This window comes from Cucurbita pepo, unplaced genomic scaffold, assembly GCF_057944985.1.
Source record: "Cucurbita pepo subsp. pepo isolate OVF unplaced genomic scaffold, ASM5794498v1 scafford_6, whole genome shotgun sequence".
NCBI lineage: Eukaryota > Viridiplantae > Streptophyta > Magnoliopsida > Cucurbitales > Cucurbitaceae > Cucurbita > Cucurbita pepo.
The window spans coordinates 165252-185368 of record NW_028257911.1 but is presented as its reverse complement, the minus strand read 5'-3'; the positions used below and the strand labels follow the sequence as shown (position 1 = coordinate 185368).

Here is a 20117-nt window from a genome sequence, read left to right as displayed (position 1 = left end):
AAAAATAAAAATCACAAAGATGGCGTCGCCCAGACTTGAACTGGAGACTTTCAGTGTGTTAGACTGACGGGATAACCAACTACACCACGACACCGTTGGAAGCCTCCCCAGAAGGTCAGCCAAACTATAGAGTTAAACTCAAACTTCCTAGAGCCTAGAGAAAAGCCCGTGGAAACCCACCTGGAACTGGATGTCGACTTTATGAGTGTTCTTAAATTCCTTGGCTAAATCAATGTGTAGTTGGAGATTATAAATATAAAAATAAAAATAAAAATTGCAAAAATGGCGTTGCCCAGACTTGAACTGGAGACCTTCAGTGTGTTAGACTGACGTGATAACCAACTACACCACAACACCATTGGAAGCCTCCTCAGAAGGTCAGGCAAACTATAGTGTTAAACCCAAACTTCCTAGAGCCTAGAGAAAAGCCCGTGGAAACCCACCTGGAACTGGATGCGACGAGAGCCTACAAGTAGGCTGCTTACCGAGTACTTTTTTACTCATTGCATTTTAGATTTCTTTTTCAGGTCTTCGCTAACTGTCGCACGAGGTGGGGGAGCGTTTGAGAGATGCATTGTCACTTGAGGGTCGTTTATGAGTGTTGACCCGGTCTGTGTACTTTGGGTCGTTAATATTTCGTTCGAAGCAGTACCCCAAACCCTTTCTCCATTTGTAACAACCCTTTAACAACACATGTTTGCATTGCCTTTCAATTCGTTCTAGTCGAGGTGTTGTTTGATTTTAAATTGCATTATCTGAATGTTTAATTTAATTTTACTTTTAGTTTTATTTTCGTCACGGTTTGAGATTTGAAGACTCGAAAATCACGTAACGAAAGACTCAATGACTCTTCGTCTGGCGAAAATAGTCTGTTGGACCAATCAACCTAGAATTCTGATACTAAGTTTAGTTCTTAAATTTCATGGCTAAATCAAGCGTACAACGTGCTCACAATCAATCCACCTTTGTCCTGCGTACATCAAGCGTACAACGTGCTCACAATCATTCCACCTTAGTTCCTTGTTGATTCGTACAGGTATTTCTTCAATAAAAGTCCAAACAATTAATTACATGCTCAATGTGTGTTCGAGGGCACGGTTTCCATGCTTATCAAACTCGATGGCTCGCCCAAACTTGAACCGGAGACCTTCAGTGTGTTAGACTGACGTGATAACCAACTACACCACAACACCGTTGGAAGCTTCCCAAGAAGGTCAGCCAAACTATATAGTTAAACCCAAACTTCCTAGAGCCTAGAGAAAAGCCCGTGGAAACCCACCTGGAACTGGATGTCGACTTTATGAGTGTTCTTAAATTCCTTGGCTAAATCAATGTGTAGTTGGAGATTATAAATATAAAAATAAAAATAAAAATTGCAAAAATGGCGTTGCCCAGACTTGAACTGGAGACCTTCAGTGTGTTAGACTGACGTGATAACCAACTACACCACAACACCATTGGAAGCCTCCTCAGAAGGTCAGGCAAACTATAGTGTTAAACCCAAACTTCCTAGAGCCTAGAGAAAAGCCCGTGGAAACCCACCTGGAACTGGATGCGACGAGAGCCTACAAGTAGGCTGCTTACCGAGTACTTTTTTACTCATTGCATTTTAGATTTCTTTTTCAGGTCTTCGCTAACTGTCGCACGAGGTGGGGGAGCGTTTGAGAGATGCATTGTCACTTGAGGGTCGTTTATGAGTGTTGACCCGGTCTGTGTACTTTGGGTCGTTAATATTTCGTTCGAAGCAGTACCCCAAACCCTTTCTCCATTTGTAACAACCCTTTAACAACACATGTTTGCATTGCCTTTCAATTCGTTCTAGTCGAGGTGTTGTTTGATTTTAAATTGCATTATCTGAATGTTTAATTTAATTTTACTTTTAGTTTTATTTTCGTCACGGTTTGAGATTTGAAGACTCGAAAATCACGTAACGAAAGACTCAATGACTCTTCGTCTGGCGAAAATAGTCTGTTGGACCAATCAACCTAGAATTCTGATACTAAGTTTAGTTCTTAAATTTCATGGCTAAATCAAGCGTACAACGTGCTCACAATCAATCTACCTTAGTCCTGCGTACATTAAGCGTACAACGTGCTCACAATCATTCCACCTTAGTCCTTGTTGATTCGTACAGGTATTTCTTCAATAAAAGTCCAAACAATTAATTACATGCTCAATGTGTGTTCGAGGGCACGGTTCTCGGACTTATCAAGCTCTAAGGCTCTTAAACTTCTTCGTATAGGTCTAAAATGAATCAATGTGTGTTCGAGGGCACGGTTCCCATGCTTATCAAGCTCGATGGCTCTTAAACTTTCTCCTAAAGGTCTAAAATGGCTCTTAAACTTTCTCCTAAAGGTCTAAAATGAATCGAGATTATAAATACAAAAATGAAAATAAAAATTACAAAGATGGCATCGTCCAGACTTGAACTGGAGACCTTCAGTGTATTAGACTGACGTGATAACCAACTACACCACAACAAACTTAAAATCTCTTATTCCTACCATAAATACACAGATTCATTAATATATTAAAAATGTCAGAGGAGGCTGATTGAGTCCTTCTCTATAAATGTCTATCCCAATTGCAGACTACTTCACCTTTTCACTCTCATCATCTTTCATAGACTTCAAATGGGACATAGCTGTTGGGTTTTATGTCCTAAAACTGATAGTTTGTAAAGAAAAACATATTCTATTTTCAATAAAGTTATTTATTATTTATTCATTAAAGATTGTTATTGAATAAAGTGAACTTTACGATCATTAATTTAAATCCAATAAACTAAGAACACTCTGGCTATAGTATGATTACTTGAACTATATGTAGAGACATAAGAGTGGATCAAGTTCAAGTATATAGTCAAAAGATCTATAGTATAAGGATAAGACTGAGTACCTTATTCTGGGGACACTATGGATGCAGCCCACTTTTGTATATGATATAAACAATGTGATCACTAAATTGTACATGTGGAGACATGTGAGTGGAGGTGTCCTATGCAATGAGTATTGCATAAGATCGGACCATGAAGAAAACCACTCTCACTTTATAATGTTGTTTACTATTGAGACTGGTTTTCTTTTCATTCGATAACCTAGGTAACTCGGTTTTAATCCTGAGCTAACCATGAACTCCTGTTTATTCGGAATTATCCTTAGATTTGCATGGGTGAGAGTGGCTCTAGTTCGCCGACTCCATAGGTCTCCCATTTCAGGGGTAAGACTGGGTGAATGGCTGGGGACGTGGGGTGCAAGATGGAATTCACTCCTACCCACTTTTAGGGATAGAAGAGAGGTACTTCCCTTAAGCATTGACTCCAGGTCTTGAACAAGGTGCCCCACCCTCTCATTGGCCTGAGAGGGATTCGGTTTACTGGTTGGACCACAAACCAATAGTTCATTAGAGGATCAGTGGGACATAAGGAACACGAAGTAACTTCAGGGGTAAAACGGTAAATTGACCCAGCTCTAGTTACGAACAACCTATGAAGGATCGACTTACTAATCATGGTTATATCAAATGGACAGAAATATATCTATAGTGAGGGGAGTGCAACTACTAGGCTATAGTGGAGTGTCCTACTTGTTAACGAATGTTGGTTAACCAGGTTCATGAGTTTAACCGGTTAATCTTGGATCGTTGGAGCCCATGATCTATAGGTCCATTAGGTCCCTGCTAGCTCATATCGGACTAAACCATAGAATAGTTTGACGAGTGAGTTCAAAGTGTTCGAATTCAAATTAGGAAATATGCGCTACACATATACAATATATTTAACCGCATTTTTGTTTTATTTACGAATTAAACAAAAAGAGAGAATCTGAGATATTTAAATAAGATTTAAATATCTTAATCAATTATGTGTCGGAATTGATTGGGATGACATTTGAATTAATATTAAATACTAATTAAATAGTTTAATTAATCATTTAATGTTACTTTAATTTTAAATTAATTATTCAAATTAATTGTTGAATTAAAATGAAGAAAGTCAAAATGTTGACTTCATTTAATGAAAAAATACATGTTAGTGAAATTTTGAGGTGTCAAAATTTGGTTTAACCAAACTTGAATGCTTGCCAAATAAACCCCACAAGTTTGAGTGAAATTGTAAGTGTCAAAATTTGGTGAACTCAAATTTGCATGAACATGCAAACATGACTCTTTAAATAGAGTGATCATGGTACATGGAAGGTCTTCTTCTTGGTGAAAAACCTTGAGAAAAAACCTCTAAAAAACAGTCTCTTCATATACAAAATCCCTCCCAAGTTTAGTCACTCACCAGATTCTACAATCCCGTTCTAAGGCCGGAGGATAGTGGAGAAGACACTAGTGGTGGTTCGAAACCGGTTCGTGAGGAAAAAGGAGTTTGAGCTACAAAAGGTTAGTATCTAAACTCATTAAGTTTTAATACTTTTGAACATGCTACTTATTTACTATAATTGATGTTAGTGCCTAAGATCCAAATTGCCTCCGCATGTGTTATATTAACACAATCAATAGCTACATTATTTCTTGTTTTATTTAGCTGGGATGTAGCTTGATAAGAGCGGTGATAACAGTTGTAAGGGTAAGTCTATCGCTATGTTCACCATTCATGGATTCTAACCCAACAATTAGTCCCTACCTACTTGCAAAAAGGATGGTGTGAAATGAACTTGTGAGATTTTTTGTAATTTATATTAAGATCCTAGTATTATATGTATAAATTTATATAAATACTAATTTACACGTAAAATTATTATCATTCAAATACTAATTAAAAAAAATATATTATTATAATGAGTTACAAAGGAAAATATCTCACATCAACACAGACTTAGACGTGAGAATGACCTTAGATTTCAAAATACTGGAAATTCTCATTATATGGAAAATCGAGATCTAGAACGGACATAGATGAATCGAAGGAAAAATTGAGGATAGAGAGCATAATTTCCTCTTTTCTAGTGTTTTTCGGCACCACAAGCTTGTGTAAAATGCATTTATGTTTACAAGAATTTGATAAATGTTAGAGTATACCAGGACTTGTAAATAGACTTAAATCGAAGTAGAGTCTCCGGCAAAAGACGCCACAGAGCCTCCATCGTCAGATCGAGATTATTTTCGACAATCACCGCCATTAGAGAGGTCGAGAGAAAGAAACAAAAAAAGAAAGCGAGTTAGAGTTTGGAATGGAGAGGGGAGAGAGAAAAAGATAGTTGGAGTGGTCTTAAGGAGAGAGAAAAGATAAACCATGTTTGAGGATGCAAGAAGAGTGGGAAAGGAAATTGGGTGCCACTAAGAGTAGGAAAGGCAACATATCATTTATATGATTATTTTTTTCTTTTAAAATTAAAAATATAATACTTATTTTAATTCACACCCTCAAGTCAACTCTAGTTAAATTGAACCAAGAAAAAAAACAAAAAAAAAAAACATACAGAAGTTATACACTCATCATTAAAATTGTTCTAAATTAGAACAAACTTAAAATTGTAGAACAAACTTAAAATCCATTTTCTTATAACAAACTTAAATTTCTCTATTTGGAGAACAAACTTAAAACAATTTTTTCGTAAACAAATTTAAAAAAAATCATCTGTTCCTAGAACAACTTAAAATTGCTCATACAACAAACTTAAAATCTCGTGTTCGTAGAACAACAAACTTAAAATCATATGTTCGTAGAACAAACTTAAAATCCTCTTTTCGTAGAACAACAAACTTTTAATGGAGGACGACTTTGATTGTACCAATCTTGTTAGCACCAATTGCCGTCTACTCCCCTTTTGTTGCTCCTAAGTAACTGGTTCACAAGTCATCCTCTCCCAAATTAATGGTGTTTTTATTTTTGTTATCTTTGTATTTTTTTTGTCTTTGTGTTGTCTTTTCTCCTTCTTCATGTTCTTCATGTTAAATAAAAGAAAGTGTTGTTAGTGTGTTACTTTTCTCTCTATGTTGTGATCAGAGAGGTTATGAATTAAATTAGCATGCTGGAGTTATTCTATTAAAAAAATAAAAAAAAATAATAACCTTGGAAATAATTGTCACCAAATTATTAATGCAATTTAAATAGATCATAGCAATAGAATGCAAAGAAGATTTGAACATCAATGCAGCTTTTGAAATTAACCGGCAGACTTCACTAAGAAAAATGAGAATTTTGAAATTATTTGAGATGACTCATAACAATTTTTTAGGAGATAAGAATATTATCTTTGAATATGATGAACTATATTTAAGCGTTTCATGAAATACAGAATAATATTAAGTTGTGTAAATATGAAATTGAAACTTTTGAAATCTAAATATTCTATAAAATAAAATATGTGAATTTAATTACCTAATTTTTTTTAAGGGAGGCTTGAGGTATTAGAAAGGTTTTAATATGGTTCTAGTTCAAGTCCCTTAAGATTATGGGTTATAACAGCTCAATAATTAACTTTGAGTTGTGTAGAGTGAAAATTATTTTCTTAACAAATAGTCAGGATGACTACTGAGTGGTTTAAGGAGCTAGACTTAAGTTCTACTCTTTATGAGAGGGTGTCAATTCAAATCTCATTTTCGACATCCATTTTATTATGTTCATGAGTACGAATATCACATTATGTCAAAAGGATACTTCTTTCTTGGGCCAAATGTTTATTTCATGCAATTGCTCTTTGCTCTTTACCTAAAGGATACTTCTTTCTTGGGTCAAATTCTGCTGTTTTAATGCAATTGCTTTTTGCTCTTTGCCTAAAGATACTCCTTTGTCGAGCCAAATTCTGCTGTTCTTGAGAATATCTTTACTATGCTGTTATGGGGGCAGTTGCTGGCATCTATTAGTACGAATATCACATTATGCAGTCTTGCATTTGTTGGCGTTGGAAGGCTTATTTCATGCAATTGCTTTTTGCTCTTTGCCTAAAGGATACTTCTTTCTTGGGCCAAAGGCTTATTTCATGCCATTGCTTTTTGCTATTTGCCTAAAGGATACTCCTTTCTTGAGCCAAATTATACTATTCTCGAAAATATCTTTACCCTGGTGTTATGGGGGCTGTTGCTGGCATCCAAATTATATTGCACCCTAAAGTTTATCCTTATGCCAAAAGGATACTTTTTTCTAGGGCCAAATTCTGCTGTTCTTAAGAATATCTCTACTGGGGCTATCCTTATGCCAAAAGGATACTTTTTTCTAGGGCCAAATTCTGCTGTTCTTAAGAATATCTCTACTGGGGGCTGTTGCTGGCAACCAAATTATATTGCACCTTAAAGTTGATCCTTATGCCAAAAGATACTTCTTTCTTAGGCCAAATTCTGTTGTTCTTAAGAATATCTTTACACTACTGTTACGGGGGACTGTTGCTGGCAACCAAAGAAAGAAAGGGGCTGTGGCAACCAAAGAAAAGAGATGATAATTCCATAACCATCTTTACCGTGCTATTATGGGGGCTGTTGCTGGCAACCAAAGAAAGAAAATGGTCTGTAGATGGCAACCGAAGAAAAGGGATGGTAATTCCAGAACTGAATATTCTCCATATTGCAATTTTCCCCATATTTAGCAGGTCTCTGTTATTGGGAACCATGTTGTTATCGAATAATAGTATCTTTACCCTGCTGCTATGGGGCTGTTGCTGGCAACCAAATTATATTGCACCTAAAGTTGATCTTTATGCCAAAAGGATACTTCTTTCTTGGGCCAAATTCTGTTGTTCTCAAGAATATCTTTACCCTGTTGTTATGAGGGCTGTTGCGGGCAACCAAAGAAAGAAAGGGGGCTATAGCTAGCAACCAAAAGAAAAGGGATGATAATTCCAGAATTATCTTTACGACGCTGTTATGGGGGCTCTTGCTGGCAACCAAAGAAAGAAAAGGGTCTGTAGCTGGCAACCAAAGAAAATGGATGGTAATTCCTGAACTGAATGTTATCCAGATTGCAATCTTTCAAATCTTTAGCAAGTCTATTGTTATTGGGAACCGTGCTGTTGTCGAATAATAGTTAAGGGTGAAAAATAATAATTTTCTTGTTTCATGTTGTTTTCATCTTCAAATTGAGAACCATCCTTACCCTCTGTTACGAGGGCTGGCATCCAAAGAAAGAAAAGGGGCGGTAACTGGCAACAAAAGAAAAGGGGCGGTAACCGGCAACAAAAGAAAAGGGATGGTAATTCCAGATGTGAATATTCTCTAGATTGCAATCTTTCCCATCTTTAGCATGTCTGCTGTTATTGGGAACCCTGTTGTTATCGAATTAATAATTAAGGGTGAAAAAATAATAATTTTCTTGTTTCATGTTGTTTTCATCTTCAAATTGAGAACCATCCTTACCGTGCTGTTATGGGGGCTGGCAACCAAAGAAAGAAAAGGGTCGGTAGCTAGCAACCAAAGAAAATGGATGGTAATTCCGAAACTGAATATTCTCCAGATTACGATTTTTCCAATCTTTGGCAGGTCTGCTGTTATCGAATAATAGTTAAGGGTGAAAAAATAATAATTTTCTTTTTCATGTTTTTTTCATCTTCAAATATAGACCATGTTTACCTATTATGGGGGCTGGCAACCAAAGAAAGAAGAAGGGTTGTAGCTGGCGATCAAAGAGGGATGGTAATTCCAGAACTGAATGTTCTCCCGATTGCAATTTTTCCTATCTTTAGCCGGTCTGTTGTTATTGGGAACATGCCTGTTATCGAATAATAGTTAAGGGTGAAAAAATAATATTTTTCTTGTTTCATGTTGTTTTCATCCTCAAATTGAGAACCATTTTTACCCTGCTGTTATGAGGGTTGGCAACCAAGAAAGAAAAGGGGCGGTAGCTGGAAACAAAAGAAAAGAGATGGTAATTCCAGAACTGAATATTCTCCCGATTGCAATCTTTCTCATCTTTAGCAAGTCTGCTGTTATTTTGAATCCTGCTGTTATCGAATAATAATTAAACGTGAAAAAATAATAATTTTCTTGTTTCATGTTGTTTTCATCTTCAAATTATAACTTGTACAAGTGAACGAGTAGACTAGAGGAGAGAGATGTTAATTTCGGAATGGAATATTCTTTAGATTGCAAGCATTTCCATCTTTAACGTGTCTGTTTTATGTTATTTTCATCTTCAAATTATAGCTCTTACAAGTGAAAAACTTTGATAAAATATTTCACAATAAATAGAAATGCATAGTAACATCTAGAGCTTCCACTACACTTTCCACCCTGGCAATCAAACCCAAGTCTTAATAAAATTTATGTAAGTTTTTTTTATACAAATTATTATTATTATTATTATTATTATTATTATTATTATTATTATTATTATTATTATTATTATTATTATTATTATTATTATTATCATTATTATTGTTATGATTATATAAATTATTATCTTTGATAATGAGCCTACCATATGTATGATCCTGAATACGTTTTGACCTTCTTTCTTCTGGAGGTGGTGGGGGCTTGTATCCGCTTGCATCCATATTGATCACAAAATCTTCCCAGCTCATTTCTGTTTGATATTGAAGAATTGAGCTTGTTTTGAATCTTTGACTCATTGCAAAGTCTGAGTTCTTTTTCTATGATGAAAGACGCTATGGATCCGTATGACAAAGTCTGCCATGGAATTATTCCATTATACTTTGTTTTAAGACCGTCTTTGATCCTTCATGAGAAGTGTTTTTGCAGTCTACTGACAAAATTCTCCTTCCAAAATTCCAACGAACTGTCTGTCCTAATGAGAACTTTGCTGAAATACATGTCTTTGTACCACCTGAAATCGCCTAAGGTTGGGCACTTTAGGTTCATGAGTATTTCGGTGGATCTCTCCTGGTATTTAAGGGGGTCACCTACGAAGAATTCTATGAGGGTATAGATGAGGGTGTTGACAGCATCTTCTACCCATTCATGTTGTACCTCGGTCCTAGTTGATGGAACTTCTTCTTCAATGATTTGAGTAGTTGGTCTAATAACATAGGGGTTTAATATCAGTTGGCAAGTTGCTTCGTCAAGATATTTTGTCCCACCAGTCTTTGAGTTGCCCGGTAAATCCAGTTACTAGGACTTGAGCTATTTAATGGTCGGATTTATGGCCCTGTAATTTATATGCGCTTGCGGCCATCATAATCTCATTGACAACATTCATTATTAGATAGTCGGATAGTCCATCGATATTCCATTCATAGATTGCTAGGCTATCGTAATGGGCTTGAGTTTGTAGCGTCTTTTCTTCGAACTGAATATCTGAAAAAGACGATTGAGGATACCAGTTTTTCTAATTACTGGTATTATTTTGACTTGTTTTGGAGATCATTTCAATTCGATTGTTGAGAGGTTCTTCTATCTCATTTACAATCTCATCTTTGGATTCCTGGATTTCATCGTAATTGTTAACGACATTGACCAGGACTTAGAATCCTATCCAATTTTTCTTCTATCTTGCCCATTACAGCCTCTTCTTTTGAAACCCTTCTTGTAAACATATCGAGATTTGCTAGTCTGAGTCTTGGTATTGATTCATCGACATTTGGTACAAAGTTGCTTGTGCTTTCTTACTGAATATTAGATTTTTCGAGATTTTTCCCTCGATACTCTGAAGTTGAGTAGCAATCGTGGATAAAACCTTATTTGAGTAATTGTTTTTGATGCTGGATATGTTTGATATCCTTTAGAGTCAGATTACCCTTTTCTAGTCCTTCCGGAATATTTTTCAAGGGACTGGCTTTACCTTTTCTCCGTAGTAGTTGCCAAATTCGACTTCTTCCAAGGGAGGATGGTTTGAATATACCTCGCCTCTTCTGGTAGTCTTCCAGTTCCTTTGAGTCAAGGTACATACTTGTAAAATATTTTCTTCAAACCATTCAAAGAACGGTATATTTTCTTCCATGGTTTCCATATGAGAATACCATTGAGCTCTCAATTCATTTCGCTCAGCTTCTTTGTAGGTTTGAAAGAAGGCGTTTCTCATTGAAGAGTTGGCAGTTGACATAAAATCTGCCCTTAACAATTCCTTGTCTATTTGGAAATCAGCTCTAATGACATTAAGCTGATTTTCGTAGACAAATTGGGTATCCATATCGGCATGGGTGAGAGATCTTGAGCCATCTTCGTAGTGGATTTATGTTGTTCTTTTATCATAACTGACATCCTTTACCTTTAAAGGGTCATATATTGAGCTAGAAACTCCTGAAAGACTCGGTCTAGAACTTAAGAATTCTTTTACTTTTGGATTTGACGAAGGTTCTTCGTTGAATTTTATTTTAACACTCCCATCATCATGTTCGATGATTTGGACTGGGTTTTGAGATTTTTTTTCTTTTGGGAAGATTGACATCTTCTATTTTCGAGAGAGTACTTCTAGTTATTTGATCCGTATTTTTGGAACTGTCACGAAAGACTTTCCAATATTTGCTTCTATGAGCATAGTTGATCCTTTTGGCGAGGATTGTAATGCTCTTAGAGAAATATTTATATTCATGAGCTTGTAATAAACTCTTAATATGACAACTCAAGAATGGGTTTCAGCCTTGATGTTCAAGTTTTTTTATTTTTTTATTGTAAATCCAGTATAAGGGATGAAAATATGTGTGGGTCGTTGAGCGACAAAGTAATTTGGATAGCAATTGAAATATACTAGTCCATTCTCTAAATTAGATTGACCATTCCGAGTAAGGAATTTTAGAAGTGTTCATGTCTCTTATCTCGAAGGGAGATAAGGACGGAGATATCTAGTCTAAGTCTGAATAACGATTTTACTGCGACTTGGACAAGACCGACGTGAAGATAATTAAATTCTTCACAGTGTTGGAGTACAAGAGATTTTGAAAAAAGATTCAGGAATTCTTTATTATGATGAATTGTGATATTTTTCTCTCAAAATTTGATGCATGATCTTTTAGTAAAATTCAAGGTTGAAATTTTGAAAATAGTTTTAGGATCTACCTTGCTAATAGTCCAATTTTGGAGTTGGTCTTCCATTCTGCAATTTGATATGGTTGATTGACAGTTTTTGAGATGGTGAGATTTCCTACTCTTCTGTGCTCATTTGAATTTTCTTCTTGTTCTTCGGTAGAGCATTTGAGATGGTTTGATTTTCTAAGTTTTCTAAAAAATTCGTACATAAGATGAAGGGACGGGAGATATGTGGAGTAGAATGGGAGATAGGTGGACTAAAATAATTTTCTTCTCTTGATTTTCCAATTTCGAGAGAGAGCTATCGGCCGATCGATGCCCTCTTTACATTGATCAAGTCTTTCTATAGACTTCGGATTTGAAAGTAGATTTGAAAAACATAAACTAATAGATAAGATTAAATGTAGCAGGACAGGACCCCCACAAGATCTGCTTTTATAGAAGTAAGAAAAGACCTAAAGCAAACTAATAATTAATAATTTAAAGACTAATAATTTACAAAGACAAAGAAAAAAAAAAAAAAACTAATAATTCACATGTGAGCCTTGATTGTGTGGCTGATAAGTTGTCAATCTTCGTTTGTCTTAATAAAGATGACAGGTTATTGATAAAATCTTTTAGGGAATCTTTTGTATGACCAAGCACCCACGCTTGCCAATGGACTGCGCGCTTCTCCAGTCTTATCACCTGGAACACAAGAACTATTCGCTCAGTTATCACATCCTCCAGATTTCTCTCAAGTTCTTTTTATCCTCTCCCTGCCTTCAGTATTCACTCTTAAATGATTGAGTAACTCCTCTTCCCTTACAAATTGAATGCCATACTATTTACATGAATATCCTAACTTAAATACATATAATTTTTACTAGAAAAATTAATTTCCCTAACTAAATTACATTAATAGAAAATTTACAAGGAATAATTTACCTAACAAGAGATAACAAATGAAATTAGAAAGAAAAGAATAGAATGTCAAAGAAACGGATGTATAAAACAACAAAAAAGTGCATAAAATCAAAACCCTAATTCGGGACGTTCGAAGCACGTGCTAATAAAATCGAGTAACTGTCACGACTCGATTTTCGAGGCTTCGAAAAACCGAATCGTGACTAAAAACACGAAATCGAAAACAAACAAAAGGAAAATAAAAGAAAAGAAAACCAAAGTAAAAGGATAAAAATACTTTGAATTAAAACAAAAGAGAGAAATTTTGTTTGTTAATTATTACAAAAGAAATTGCAAATATAAAATGAAATACAAAAGACTCTAAAAGACCGAAAAGGGACTGACGCTCCGGAACGACCCCCTCTGTGACTGTACAGCTCTCAAACGCTCCTCCACCTCGACCAGCAGCCAGTGAACACCTGAGAAAAATAAAGGAGAACGGGATGAGTATAAAAATTATACTCAGTAAGCCACCTACTTGTAGGCTCTCTTCGCATCTTAATTTAACAGAACTCCCATGGTTTCCTAATTCGGTTCTAGGACATCGGGTTCTAACCTTAGTCTCTTGGGGCTTGCCCCTTGGGTTTCGCCGGTTCATCGTCCTTTCATTAGTCACCTAGAGGTTCCTTATGCCAAGCTGATATGGTCGGTATCTCTCTATGAGGCGCTACCTCTACATGGCTATCTAGGACTACATGGTATCTAGCCTAGGGGTGTGCTGAATACCCCTACGCCCATATAGTCCTCCTATGGGGGGCGCGACCCAACCCGTTCCCATGCAGCTAACGGGCTGTACGACGTGGGGACACATTTCCCATGCGAAATGGCTAAGAGCAGTAAGGACTGATCAGGGACCCCTGGTCCTCCCACGGAGCTATAGATACCGTTCTCACGCTAGCAATCTATGAACCCTCCTAGGTACTTTCTTGCCGTGGTAAACCGCTAAGTTTCTAGGGGAAAATTAAGTCTGTCTAGAGCGGCATATCGCTCCTAACAGAAATTCCCTAATCTTATCATAGAAATGGGCCCTAGCAATTAACAGAGGGTGCATGCAATCTTCTTCTAACATCATAGTATGCAATTCATGCGAACTAGGCATACCGGCTCAACGGGGCGATGACCTCCATCAAGCACCCACAGCACGAAGTTCGCGCTCAATGGGGCGAATTCGTCCATCAAGCACCCGAAACCCGGCATACATAATTCTAACATAAATTAAACGCATGCATACTGTAAGGATTCGAATTTTTGTTTTATTTATTTTAGATTTTATGCTAAGATTTTTATTTTTGCTGCCAAAACGAAAAGATATTAAGCTGCATTTATTGTCGCTGGAAAAGGTATGATTTCTAGCAAGGAAATTACTACCTTAATGGAAAAGTCATAAAGACCTTTTATATTCCCATATACAACTCTCCTCCTTCCTTGGAAACAACTTTTGCTCTCCAAACGTTTAGGGTTTTCGAGGGTGTCTGAGAGTATGGAAAAATCGAGAGGGTTAGCTAGGAAAAACGTGTGAGGTGGTTCGCTGGATTTTCTTCGGTGAGTGGCCGGAGGGAGAAGCGACCGAGGCTATCGGTGTTGAATATCGTTGCGCGTCGGTCGGAATAGGCGAGGGGTGTCGTCGCATCGTCAGAATCTGGGTTGTGACGTCGTCATTGGCGGCGCAGCAACGATTAGGTTTTTCGTGAGATTTCGGGTAAGGAAGACGAAGGAAAACGGGTCGGGTTCACGTTTGGCCTCTGGACCATCCCACGGAACGAACGCGGGCCCTGTGCGTTTCGGCCCAACGCGGATGCGCGCTGCAGCCTTGGTCTCGGCTCCGCACGCGTGCTCTCGGCTCGGCTTACGTGTACGGCGGCTCGGCTCCATCAAAACCCGCAGCTCGGCTCCGTCAAATCCCGCAGCTCAGCTTGGCGGCTTAATTGGTCGGCTCGGCAGCTCAGCTTGGTGAATCGGTATCACTATAATATATCGATTCCAAGGTTTTTGGCCCTTCCGAAGACGTTTCTGTCCTTAGTTTTACCATCCGAGGTCAGTATGGCTCCTAAACGTTGAAGACAGATTAGGTCGAGGGTTTATTTTGATAAATAGCATGAGGTTTAGCTAGGGTACCTTATGAAAGGTTCTAAATTTTTGTGTGGTTATCATAGGACATATTTAACCACTGGGATTAGCTCGTTGTGAGTGACTTCAACCAAGACCATTGAGGTAAGTGACCTTACTGTTGGAGTTAGCTTTCTACGTGTTGTATGATGGTGTGTGCCCTGTGGCCCCTGCATGCACCATATTTTATGTGATATTTTATGTGATGTATGAACTTGTGTTGACTGTTGACGGTTTATGTTATGTCATGAATGAGATGTTAGTATTATATGCCATGAATATGTTGATTGATGCCATAGATACACGTAGAATTATCGAGTCATGTCATCAGATGTTTATGTAACTGGAATGTTTATGTTATATGCCATGTAATGTAAGTCATGTGAGATGTCATGTGATGTAAGAAACGTAAATGCGATGTTAGCACTGCTTATGTAATGTCATGTTAGATACGTTAAGGGACCTCATGCATATATGTATGTCACGTGCATCGGGATTCTTTCCCTTTATGTTACGAAAGAATGAAATACGATATTTATGTTCGCCATGATATCATGCGGGCCCTTTTCTGTTCTGTGGTGTCCGGCTACGTGTAACACGTTGTGCCCGACCAAGTCAGGCCCAGGGGGTACATATAAGAGCCCGCCTGGTGGGTTCATGTACACGTACATGGGCCATGTGTGAAGGAGTACCACACATCCAACCCTACCCGGAATAGAAAAGTGCCCAAGGCTATGAAAAGTTTATGAAAAGTTAGGTCCCGCTCATATGTTGCATGTGTTTGCATTCCTAACCCCAACGATGGGGTGACTTACTGAGTATTTCATAAAATACTCAAGCCACGTGCTACCTACATTTTTCAGGTAAAGGCAAGGCGCCAATGTATGGTTGACGGCGGAGCTGAGGCCACCATGGAAGTTGGAGACGGGATATTTTTAAGAGTTTACTTTTATTAGACTGTTTTAAGTTATAGGATTGAGTATCGTTTTATTTGGATTTATTTTGAATTCAGTATTGAATGGTTATTTTCGGAGTTTAGGTTTTGTTTTGGATTCATGAATTTTTATGAAAGACTATTTCAAGGTTATTTATGATGAGCTTCCGCTTAATGAGATAAGTATGCATGGGTGACGTCACTAATTAGGTTAAAGAAAATTAGGAGTGTTACACATACGTACAACGAAAGCTTAAGGCATACAAGCAACACTCAGATAATTCACCCAACACATCATAACAATCCATCTAATTAATCTCATTCATGGAGAGCTAATTTAAGGCAAAATTATTAACATGCATACATGCAATCCAAGCGAACCCTACAAGTATTTCTTCCTAAATACCGGGTGGTGACTTACCTGGTTGACACGTGCCCTTTCGCTAGCATTTCTTTGCCCGTGAGGTGTCCAAAAATACTGATTTCTCTAAATTAAGTCCCTATTCACGTAAAAATAGTATTAGAACTAGAACCGGGACAAAAATCGGGAAAACAGAAAACAACCGGGCCAAATTGACCGTTCCACGCGCGTTCACGCGCCAGCAGCACGCTGGGAGTGCGTGGCCACGCGCGCGGGAAGGCGCCAGTTGCAGGCTACACGCGCGCCTGCCACGCGCGCCTGCCTCCACGTAGTCACGGGTCGGCCGGTCCGGTCAGCTCGGCTCGCGTCGCGGTTCGGCCCGGCTTGCGGGCGACACGTGTCAACGCCTCGCTGGAGCTGCGTTGCTCCAGCCGATGGTCGACGCGTGTCCGGCGCCTGTCGCCGCCGTCCGCCGCTCGCTGGCCGACTTTTTTTTTTTTCATTTTCTTTCTCTCCGCCCTCCGAAAACCGAAACACAACCCTCTTTTCCGATTTTCATATCTTTTGATCCGTAGATCGGATCGACATGATTCCTTCGGCAATGTTTTAGATCGTGTTACGGGCTACGTCCTCGTATTTTTTTCGTAATTTTCGCTTAACTACTGGACGAGTTAAGAAGGTCGGAATTTTGCCTTCGGGTTGAGGTCTCGGCCAAACTTCTTCACAGATCATGCGTAGAGTTGTTCCTAGATGAATATATCAAGATTTCAGATCTTGATTCACAAAGAAAAATCGTAGATCTGAGAAAACGTTCAAGATCCTTACCTTGCGGGTTTTCCGACTTCTTGATGAAAAATGGGACTCCGGCCACCCACATTCTCTTTTCCCTTCCAAGAAAGTCTCTCTGCATGATCTTCACCTCCTTGCATCATGATCTTCACCGGAATAGACTCCGACGGTAGTTTTCGGTGAGTCTTCCGGCGGTTCATCCTTTCTCCTCTCTCTAGGTTCTCTCTACCCCTTTCTCTCACTATCTCTCTTTTGCAGGACTATGGATGGGGTTTCGTTTGGACCCCTTAGGTGGTTGGAGGGGAAAATTTACCTATTTGCCCCTCTCAACTTTTCCTTTTTTTTTTTTTTTCTTTTTCTATTTCTATTTCTCTTTCTTCGGTTATTACAGTAACTGTCCATCTTTTTTGAAACTTTTGTGCGGAATGATTAGGCATAATGATTAAGAATAGAATGTCGAAGAAATAGAGTATATAAGGTAGTAAAAAAGTGCTTAAAATTGAACCCTAATTGGTTAACCCCGAACTCGGAACGTTTGAAGAACGTCCTAATAAACCCGAGTAACTGGCCATCTTTTACGAAACTTTTGGAGTAATGAATTGGCATGAGGATTTAGAATAGAATGTCGAAGAAACGGAGTGTATAAAACAGTAAAAAACTGGTTAAAATCGAAACCCTAATTCGGAAACCCCGAATTCGGGACGTTTGAAGCACGTGCTAACAAAACCGAGTAACTTTCCATCTTTTGCGAAACTTTTATGGGGAATGATTAGGCGGGATGATTTAGAATAGAATGTTGAAGAAACGGAGTTTTTAACACAGTAAACAAGTGCTTAAAATGGAAAACCCTAATTCGGAAACCCCGAATTCAGGACGTCTGAAGCACGTGCTAATAAAATCGAGTAATTGTCCATCTTTTTCGAAACTTTTGTGGGGAATGATTAGGCATGATGATCTAAAATAGAATGTCGAAGAAACAGAGTGTATAAAAAAGTATAAACGTGATTAAATCGAAACCCTAATTCGAAAAATTCGAATTTGGGACGTTTGAAGCACGTCCTAATACAACTGAGTAACTTTCCAACTTTTTCGAAACTATTGCATGGAATGACTAGGCATGATGATTTAGAATAGAATGTTGAAGAAACGGAGTGTATAAAACAGTAAAAAAGTGCTTAAATCAAAACCCTAATTCGAAAACTCCGAATTCGGCATGTTTGAAGCACGTGCTAATAAAATGTCGAAGAAACGGAGTTTTTAACACAAGAAAAAAGTGCTTAAAATTGAAATTCTCATTCAGAAACGCCGAATTTGAGACGTTTGAAGCACATGCTAATAAAACCGAGTAACTGTCCATCTTTTTCGAAACTTTTGTTGGGATTGATTAGGCATGATGATTTGGAATAGAATGTCGAAGAAACAGAGGGTATAAAATAGTAAAAAAAGCGATTAAATCAAAACCCTAATTCGGACACCCCGAATTGAGGACGTTTGAAGCACGTGCTAATAAAATCGAGTAACTGTCCATCTTTTTCGAAACTTTTGTGGGGAATGATTAGGCAAGATCATTTAGAATAGACTGTCGAAGAAACGGAGTGTATCAAACAGTAAAAAAGTGCTTAAAATCGAAACCCTAATTCGAAAACCCCGAATTCGAGATGTTTGAAGCACGTCCTAATAAAACCGAGTAACTGTCCATCTTTTTCGAAACTTTTGTGGGGGAATGATTTGGCATGATTATAGTGAATAGAATGTCGAAGAAACAGAGTGTATAATACAGTAAAAAAGTGTTGAAAATCGAAACCCTATTTCGGAAAACTCGAATTTGGGACATTTAAAGCACGCTTAATAAAACCGAGTAACTCTCCATCTTTTACGAAACTTTTGTGGCGAATGATTAGTTATGATGATTTAGACTTGATGTCGAAGAAATAGAGTGTATAAAATGAAACCCGAATTCGGGACGTTTGAAGCACGTGCTAATAAAATTGAGTAACTGTCCATCTTTTTCGAATCTTTTGTGCGGAATTATTAGTTATGATTAGTTATGATTATTTAGAATAGAATGTCGAAGAAAGGGAGTGTGCAAAAAAGTAAAATAGTGCTTAAAATTGAAACCCTAATTGGTTAACCCCGAACTCAGAACGTTTGAAGAACGTCCTAATAAACCCGAGCAACTGGCCATCTTTTACGAAACTTTTGGAGTAATGAATTGGCATGAGGATTTAGAATAGAATATCGAAGAAACGGAGTGTATAAAATAGTAAAAAAGTTCTTCAAATCGACTCCCTAATTCGAAAACCACAAATTCGGGACGTTTGAAGCACGTGCTAATAAAATTGAGTAACTGTCCATCTTTTTCGAAACTTTTGTGGGGAATGATTAGGCATGATGATTTAGAATAGAGTGTCGAGGAAATGGAGTGTATAAAAAAGTAAAAAAGTGCTTAAAATCGAAACCCTAATTTGGAAACCCCGAATTCAGGACGTTTGAAGCATGTGCTAACAAAACCGAGTAACTGTCCATCTTTTGTGAAACTTTTGAGGCGAATGATCAGGTAGGATGATTTAGAATAGCATGTCGAAGAAACGAAGTGTATACATCAGTAAAAAAAAGTGCTTAAAATTGAAACCTTAATTCGGAAACCCGAATTCGGGACGATTGAAGCACGTGCTAATAAAACCGAGTCACATCTTTTTCGACAATTGCGTGGGGAATGAGTAGGCATGATGATTTAGAATAGAGTGTCGAGGAAATGGAGTGTATAAAAAAGTAAAAAAGTGCTTAAAATCGAAACCCTAATTTGGAAACCCCGAATTCAGGACGTTTAAAGCATGTGCTAACAAAACCGAGTAACTGTCCATCTTTTGTGAAACTTTTGAGGCGAATGATTAGGTAGGATGATTTAGAATAGCATGTCGAAGAAACGAAGTGTATACATCAGTAAAAAAAAGTGCTTAAAATTGAAACCTTAATTCGGAAACCCGAATTTGGGACGATTGAAGCACGTGCTAATAAAACCGAGTCACATCTTTTTCGACAATTGCGTGGGGAATGATTAGGCATGATGATTTAGAATAGAATGTCGAGGAAACGGAGTGTATAAAACAGTAACAAAGTGCT

General features: G+C 37.7%; 1 long non-coding RNA gene and 2 other non-coding genes across 3 annotated transcripts; all 3 read right to left on the bottom strand.

Annotated features, from left to right (window-relative positions):
* Positions 1–283: 283 nt before the first annotated feature.
* TRNAV-AAC (transfer RNA valine (anticodon AAC)) lies at positions 284–357 on the bottom strand. The gene has a single exon. It is a non-coding gene; the product is annotated as a tRNA-Val (tRNA).
* A 1025-nt stretch (positions 358–1382) lies between these two features.
* TRNAV-AAC (transfer RNA valine (anticodon AAC)) lies at positions 1383–1456 on the bottom strand. The gene has a single exon. It is a non-coding gene; the product is annotated as a tRNA-Val (tRNA).
* Positions 1457–13025: 11569 nt separating this feature from the next.
* Positions 13026–16341, bottom strand: LOC147786079 (uncharacterized). The gene is made up of 2 exons (XR_015414875.1): positions 16266–16341; positions 13026–13223 (listed from the first exon to the last, which is right to left on the bottom strand). It is a non-coding gene; the product is annotated as an uncharacterized LOC147786079 (long non-coding RNA).
* Between the last annotated feature and the right edge of the window lie 3776 nt (positions 16342–20117).